Source organism: Triticum urartu, chromosome 3A (assembly GCF_056163025.1).
Source record: "Triticum urartu cultivar PI428250 chromosome 3A, HENAU_Tu73, whole genome shotgun sequence".
NCBI classification, from domain to species: domain Eukaryota; kingdom Viridiplantae; phylum Streptophyta; class Magnoliopsida; order Poales; family Poaceae; genus Triticum; species Triticum urartu.
Window position 1 is genome coordinate 323,023,542 of NC_141875.1, and position 7,873 is coordinate 323,031,414.

Genomic DNA, 7,873 nt, shown 5'->3' on the forward strand with positions numbered 1-7,873 from the left:
AGTTTCCGTCATATCGGTGTTATGTTCCCGGATTTTTGCGTTCCTTACGCGGTTGGGCTATAATGGGAACCCCTTGACAGTTCGCCTTAAGTAAAGCTCCTCCAGCAATGCCCAACATTGGTTTTACCATTTGCACTAACAACCTACCACCTTCCCTTGGGTTTTGCAGACTCAAGGGTCATCTTTATTTTAACCCCCCTGGCTAGTGCTCCTCTGAGTGTTGGTCCGACCGAGTAGACTGCGGGGCCACCTCGGGGCAACTTGAGGGTTGGTTTTACTCGTAGGATGTCTCATCTGAGTGTGCCCTGAGAAAGAGATATGTGCAGCTCCTATCGGTATTTGTCGGCACATTCGGGCGGTGTTGCTGGTTTAGTTTTACCCTGTCGAAATGTCTTGTTGTACCGGGATACCGAGTTTGATCGGAATGTCTCGGGTGGAGGTCTATTCCTTCGTTGACCGTGAGAGCTTGTGATGGGCTAAGTTGGGACACCCCTGTAGGGATTTGAACTTTCGAAAGCCGTGCCCGCAGTTATGGGCAGATGGGAATTTGTTAACGTCCGGTTGTAGAAAACCTGAAGTTGAACTTTATTAAAATGAATCAACCGCGTGTGTAACCGTGATGGTCTCTTTCCGGCGGAGTCCGGGAAGTGAACACGGTGTTGGAGTTATGCTTGACGTAGGTTGCTATAGGATCACTTCTTGATCATACTTTTATCGACCGTGCTTTGCCTTCTCTTCTCGCTCTCATTTGCGTATGTTAGTCACCATATATGCTAGTCGCTTGCTGCAGCTCCACCTCATACCTTTACCTTACCCATAAGCTTAAATAGTCTTGATCGCGAGGGTGCAAGATTGCTAAGTCCCTGTGGCTCACAGATACTTCCAAAACCAGCTTGCAGGTGCCGATGAGTCCGTGCAGATGACGCAACCAAGCTCAGGAGGAGCTCGAGGAAGATCTTATCCTTTATGTTGTTTCGTTCTAGTTGATCAGTAGTGGAGCCCAGTTGGGGTCGATCGGGGACCTTTGTCGCATTTGGGGTTTTTCTTTTATTTTGGTTCCGTAGTCGGACCTTGATTGTATTTGAATGATGTAATGCTTTATTCATGTAATTGTGTGAAGTGGCGATTGTAAGCCAACTATGTATCTCCTTTCCCCTTATTATATTACATGGGTTGTGTAAAGATTACCTCACTTGCGACATATGCCTTCAATGCAATTATGCCTCTAAGCCGTGCCTCGATACGTGGGAGATATAGCCGCATCGAGGGTGTTACACGGAGCCTAATGAATAAATACTCTGAGTCGTAGAGTCTTGTTGTGCTGCCATGTTGTATTGCACATATTGAGCATATTGTGTGTATGATTGAAATGCTTGGTATGTGTCGGATCTGACAACCTAGTTGTTTATCCTTGGTAGCCTCACTTATGGGGAAATGTAGTCTTGTGCTTCCATGGGCCATAGTAGTCCGCTACAGCCTGGTTCACCGGAGTCCTGCTAGCCCAGCACTACTGCTCCGGAACACTTGATTGGCCGACATGTGATTCACTTCGTTCCTGTGTCTGTCCCTTCGGGGAAATGTCACACGGTGACATACGGAGTCCTGCCTAGCCTGCTACAGCCTGGTTCACCGGAGTCCTGTTAGCCCAGTGCTACAGCCCGGATTCGCTGCTGACCAACATGCTCGATGTTGATTCATGTATGCCTGTCCCCGTAAGTTAGTGCCACTTTGGGTTCACAACTGGTCATGTCGGCCCGGGTTCTCTGTCATATGGATGCTAGCGACACTATCATACACGTGAGCCAAAAGGCGCAAACGGTCCCGGGCCATGGTAAGGCGACACCCGTGGGGATACCGTGCGTGAGGGCGCAAAGTGATATGAGGTGTTATAGGCTAGATCAGTGTGACTTAGAATCGGGTTCCTGACATCCATCAATAATTGGATCGAGGAGCAATGCAGCTGAACCCCCATGACGGATGCTGGTTGGATGGTCTCTGTGATCGAAGGTGATCGGGCAGGCTGACCACGGATTAAATTTCAGGGCGACTGGCTCTAAGGCATAGACATCCCATAACGCGCGATTGCACTCCCGCTTGGGGATATGAGTGGCATAGATCATGTCCATTGTTTTGACCTCAGCGGGAAATTTCTTCTGTCCCCCTGTGTTCTGTAGGCGAGGCTCTTCATCGTCGTCCTCGCTGGGCGGCCCTTTCCTGTTGTGTTCGGCATTGAGCTTGCCGGCCTATTTAAAGACCCAACAATTTATGTTGGTGTGATTGGCAGGCTTGTCGGGGATGCCATGAATCTAGCAAGGCCGGTCGAGTATTCTGTACAAACTAGGTGGACTATCTCTGTTTCCTTTGAATGGCTTCTTCCGCTGACCGGCTTTTGAGCCACTAAATCCGGCATTAACCGCCGTGTCTTCGGCATCTTGGTTGTTGTTTCGATGTTTGTGCTTGTTGTGTTGTGGCTTGCCATTGCCATCCCTAGCTTCGGAGGTGCCAGAGTCGCTGTGCTATTGCTTCTACGAGCTAGCCAGCTATCTTCTGCATGCAAAAGCGGGTCATAAGTGTGGTAAGGGCTGCCATGGACTTCGGCTTTTCTTCACCAAGGTGTCGGGCGAGCCACTCGTCTCGGACGCGGTGTTTAAAGGCAGCGAGGGCTTAGGTTTCGGACAATCCACAATTTGGTTCTTTTTAATTAAGAACCTGGTCCAGAGTTTCCGGGCTGATTCTCCGGGTTGCTGGACTATGTGGCTAAGGTCATCGATGTCTGGGGGCCGAACATAGGTATGTTGGAAGTTGTCTCTAAAGGCATCATCCAAGTCTTCCCAACTGCCGATAGAGTTCTCTTGGAGGCTGTTTAGCCAGTGTCGAGCTGGTCCCTTTAATTTGAGCGGGAGGTATTTGATGGCATGGAGATCATCACCGCGTGCCATGTCGATATGGAGAAGAAAGTCTTCGATCCATACTGCGACATCTGTCATATCGTCGTATGATTCAATGTTGACGGGTTTAAACCCTTCTGGGAACTGATGTTCCATTACTTCGTCGGTGAAGCATAGGGGGTGTGCGGTGCCTCTGTACCGGGCGATACCACGGTGTAGTTCGGACCAAGGCCGTATGCGGTTTTCGGCCCATGTGAGGTTGTGTCTATCATGCCAGGTCTGATGGCCGTCCTCGCGCATTGCAGCACGCCCCTCGATCTATAGATTGATCTTGTTAGACCGCCTCTATTGTCCATGTCCTTGCGTAAGTCGTAGGTATAGCCCGGGGCCGTTGCGTCCTTCCCCCTACGGCTTGGTGGCACGGGCTGGTGTTCGGCATGAGTAGTCGGTCTATCCTGTCCACACTCTCTGTTCCTTCGTGTTCGTGTTGGATGCGACTTTTCCTTGCTCGGATGTTGTTTGTTAGCAGGAATTCTTTGATAGTGTTCTTTTTAATCGGACCGTTTACTCTACAATTTGTCTAATTTTTAGGAGTTAGTTTTCAATTTCTGCAAAATCGATTGTCTAGGCGTGTGAGCTTCATCCACTCGCCTATTCTTGTTGTTTTTTGGATTTTGTGCATCGATGCATTTTTGAATCTTGTAATTAGTTTCTCTTTTTCGTTTGAATTTACTGTACTGCGCATGTAATGTTCGTCTTTTTGGTGTGCATTTTTAAAGAATAGCTCATGTTGTTCATCGTAGTGGCCGTGGGTTTGATGTATTATTTGGTGGGTAATTGTTCAAATTTGAGTGGTTGCGCATTGTTTTGGCCACTTATCAAACTGCGAGTGGAATTGGCACCTCTATTGATTTTATTGATGCAGTTTTGGCATATGTTTGTTGTGTGCTGCATTTTTATTAAGTAGTGGACCTCAATGTAACTATATTATAGTGGGCATGACAACTTATGAGATAACTCTTTCTTAGACTACATTCTGTGTTTCAGAGAACTTCATAGTATGCACTTTCGTACTGCATTAGCAGAATAGTTATGGTGCTATTTCTTGTATTTTATGTCAATTCTTCTGAACTCCATAGCATGAGAATTCTGTTGAACAACATATGTTAACTACAAAGTTTCCAACCATTGGCATTGCATTGTTATTGTTCAGAGCACTGCAATTTTTTATATAAGGACCGTACTATGTGTATTAGAGAACTGCATTTCTGTCAGCATCAACTTGTCTAAAAAGAGTGATAAAATGATGCAGATGAGGTTGCATACTTCAAATAGGCATCGTTCAAGCGTTCTGATGGACATAATTTTAAAAGCATACAACATAAGCAAAGCATTAGAATATGCCACTAATGCCTTTAGCTTCTGTCCTAGACAACCTACAGTGCAAAAATTGTAAACTTGAGGAGTCTTCTTCTTTGTAGAAAAATACCATGGCCACTTCTCTAGCCTCAAAGCCATTAGTTATGTTGATGCAGTCTTTAGAGTCAATGTGGTAGTCAGCTTGCATGTCTGCATACCCATTCTTGTGTTGTGTCTCTAAGGTAAGCTTCCCTGAACTTGGAGCATGGAAATTTTATTGTGGGTGGCAGTTTCTGCATTTTGGAATGGATGGAAAAAGAATGTTTATAAGTAAACATCAAATGTTTTTCTTTATACTTAGGATGATCTGTTTATGTTGACTTAAATATGTACATATATATGACTACTATTTTTGTAAAGTAGTTGCAATATATGAACAAACTTATATACAGAATTGACCTCTAGTTTTACTAGGATATATATTATACTATAACATGTTTACACTGCAAGGTCATTTACAGTGTACTTCGCTAGCATGTTAAGAGAACTGCAACACTGATCTACTGACCCTCTTTTTTGTTCGTGTGTTGGGGTTCTGATCTAATTAGGGTCGATACTTGGTGTGGTACTGAAGAAATATAGGTGGAAGCATCTAGTCTTAATAGCTAACAAATCTAAACAACAATACAAATTATGTTTGTATTTGTTGACACTACTGAACAAATTGATGGAACTATATATTCAGATGTGGAGTTGCAGCCTAGGTTATGTGGAAAATTGTTAGGGGGAAACATACCCAACTTTCCTGCAGATCTGCGGGTGTGAGGCGATGAAGAAATGGCGCCTGAAACCCCCTGTTGTGTATCATCAGGCACCCAAGCATGCTGCGCCACTCGGTGTTTTTGACCCCTAGACCCTCTCCGTACATGCATGTGTCCGCTACCGGCTCCATCCTTGCCAAACACCCGCACTTACAGTCCATGGTGGGTTCAGTGGAATTTCAGAGAACAGCTGGGGATGGGATGAACCCTAGATGTACGATTTCAAGAAAAAGAGGAACGGGGCTAGGAGTTGTGTCAGTCTGGAGCATGAATGGTTTTTATGCAAGCAATTGAGCAACGGAAGTAATAAATGTTGTGGTTGGTGTTAGGTGGTGGATTGATTCTAATTCAGTGTACGCGAATGCATTTGAGAAGCAACATGAGTGCTTACATGAATATAGCGAACTACATTGTCATATCACAACGAACCGTAGAACGCGTTTTTGGGCCTGTGTTTGTGGAGTGGTATGTGGGAATTTTTTTAAAAAATTCAGCAGCCTCTCTTTTTCCTGTTGGGCCTTTGTTTGGGGAGTGAAGACGTATTCGGCCCAAGTCGGCCTGTCAGTACGGCTGGTTCCCGGTGCACTGTGTGTGCGCCCCAATGTTTAGTCCCACCTTGCACGCGGAGGGCGCGCTCGACCTATTTATAAGTGTTGGCGAGGCAGCCATATCGAACTCCTCTGGTTACTTATTTGGGCGCTTATACACGGCGCTCACTGCTCTATGCTCTCTGACCTGTGGGCCCATGTGTGCCCAACCCCTTGCATCGTGGCTCGGAACAACTCGCCTGTTGTGGGCGCAGATCTACTACGAGACTGGCTGGGGCCTGGTTGCATCTGGGTGGTTAATTTTTTTCTTTCGTCTTGCATATTTTTTCAAATGTAGGGGCATGCACTGCTTAGTACATCATTCATGCACTGCATTATTCATGTTTCCGTACTGCATGTTCACATATTCCGCATTAAATATATAGGTCACATTTTTATTTTTGTGTTTTTCTCTTATGTATTATTTTTTCAAATGCAGAGGCGTGCACTGCTTAGTAAATCATTTGTTCACTGCATTTATCATGTTTGTGTACTGCATGTTCACATATTCCGCCCTACATATACATGTCACATTTTCTTTTCGTGTTTTTGCTCTTAAGTATTCTTTCTTGAAATGCAGAGGCGCGCACTACTTTGTTGTGTATGTGTGCACTGCATTCGACAGAGTCTGTACTGCATTCATAAACATTTTTACACTGCATGCGTTCTATTTGCGCACTGCATCTTCGTCCGTTTTGTGCACTGCTCAGATCTAATGATAAATAAGCAAACACCAGAAAACAAATGATCACAAGCATTCTGTATGAAAAGTTCATCACCAGTAAACTAAGTTCAACAGAAAGAAATATAACATAATCAAATTTCATCATTACAAGCTATTCTGCATGACAAGCAAACTAAGTTCAGCAAAAGCAAATGATCACAAGCAAACTAACGATACATAAGCAAACAACAGAAAGCAAATTTGACGATAATTCCAGAACGACACTAGCATTGTTGGTTCTTGGCCGGCACCGTCTGCTTCTTCACCAGTTAGCGTCTCCCCATCCCCAGCTACTCCTAGAGCGCTTCTTGGGGGGCTCCTCCTTCTCCTAGTTTGCACGGCGAAGCTCGTCCTGGGTGAGGGTGATGCGGTTCCATATCTCGTACGCTGCATAGGCGTCCTTTCTCGCGTCCTCGATGTGCCTCATGGACAGAGGTAGGGTGGCCCAGTGCGTGTATTCATCATCGGTTATCTTCTTCTTCATGTTGTTGTAGTAGTCGTCGATGAGCATGCCAGAGACGTCTCCAAGGGAGTCCAACTCCTTGGTTGCCTCGGGGACCCTCCACTCCTTCTGGATGTCAACGAAGTTGGCCACCTCCAGATTAACGTGCTCTAGCCTGGTTTTGTCGACGTCGATGGAGAAGCCAACACAGGTGTACCTAGGGTCGGCGAGGAAGTTGTTGAAGATGGTGCACCTTTCAGTGGCGCTCAGTTGGAAGAGCAGCACCGGCTGAGTCTTGCCGACGGAGAGTTGGACGAGGGCGGGTTTCTGCATCGCTTCAGGCTCGTTGTTGTACTCGAGATCAATCCCGATGATTTTGTGGCGCTAGAGCCTGAGGTGGCGCTCATACTGCGCGAGGGAGATCGCCATCTGCTTCTGGTCGTTGGTGTGGATGACGTGCAACTTGGTGTTGCCGTGGGCCTCCACGTCCTTGTACTCATCAGAGAACGCCATCGCTGGTAGTAGGCTTGGTGTTTTCTGTGGAGATCGATGTGATAGAGCGATTTGGCTGCAGCGCAATGGATAGTTGTGTTGTTGTGGATGAGAAGGCCTTTGGCAGGGGTCCGAATTTAAGGGGAGGGCGCGGGGTGGGATGGCCGCATCGAATGAATTGCACGATCTCGCTAATGATGCGGTTGTGCAGATCGTGGGTTCATCTGTGATCGTGAGTTTGTGGCAATGGAACTGCTCGGATTGGGTGGTTGTATGCGAACGTGGTTTTATTTTATTTTTGATGAGTAAAATTTTCAACCACCACTTGCTGTGCGAACGGGCATTTGTCACGTTTATATGTATCCTCCGTGTTCACGGAACTGCATTGGTTATTATACCGGACTGCATGGTCTATCAGAAAGAACTGCATTTTGTCTATAGGTGCGTACTACATTGTTTTTTGCGTGTCCTTGCGGCAGCCCTGATAAAAGTAGGTAATCTGGAACTTAATTGCTTATTACAATGTATTGCTGCATCTAACCAAATGCACTGCATTTTTC

At 46.0% G+C, this 7,873-nt stretch overlaps 1 pseudogene; it reads right to left on the minus strand.

The window, feature by feature from the left end:
- Positions 1-6,707: 6,707 nt before the first annotated feature.
- LOC147979585 (uncharacterized) lies at positions 6,708-7,334 on the minus strand (annotated as a pseudogene).
- Positions 7,335-7,873: the final 539 nt, after the last annotated feature.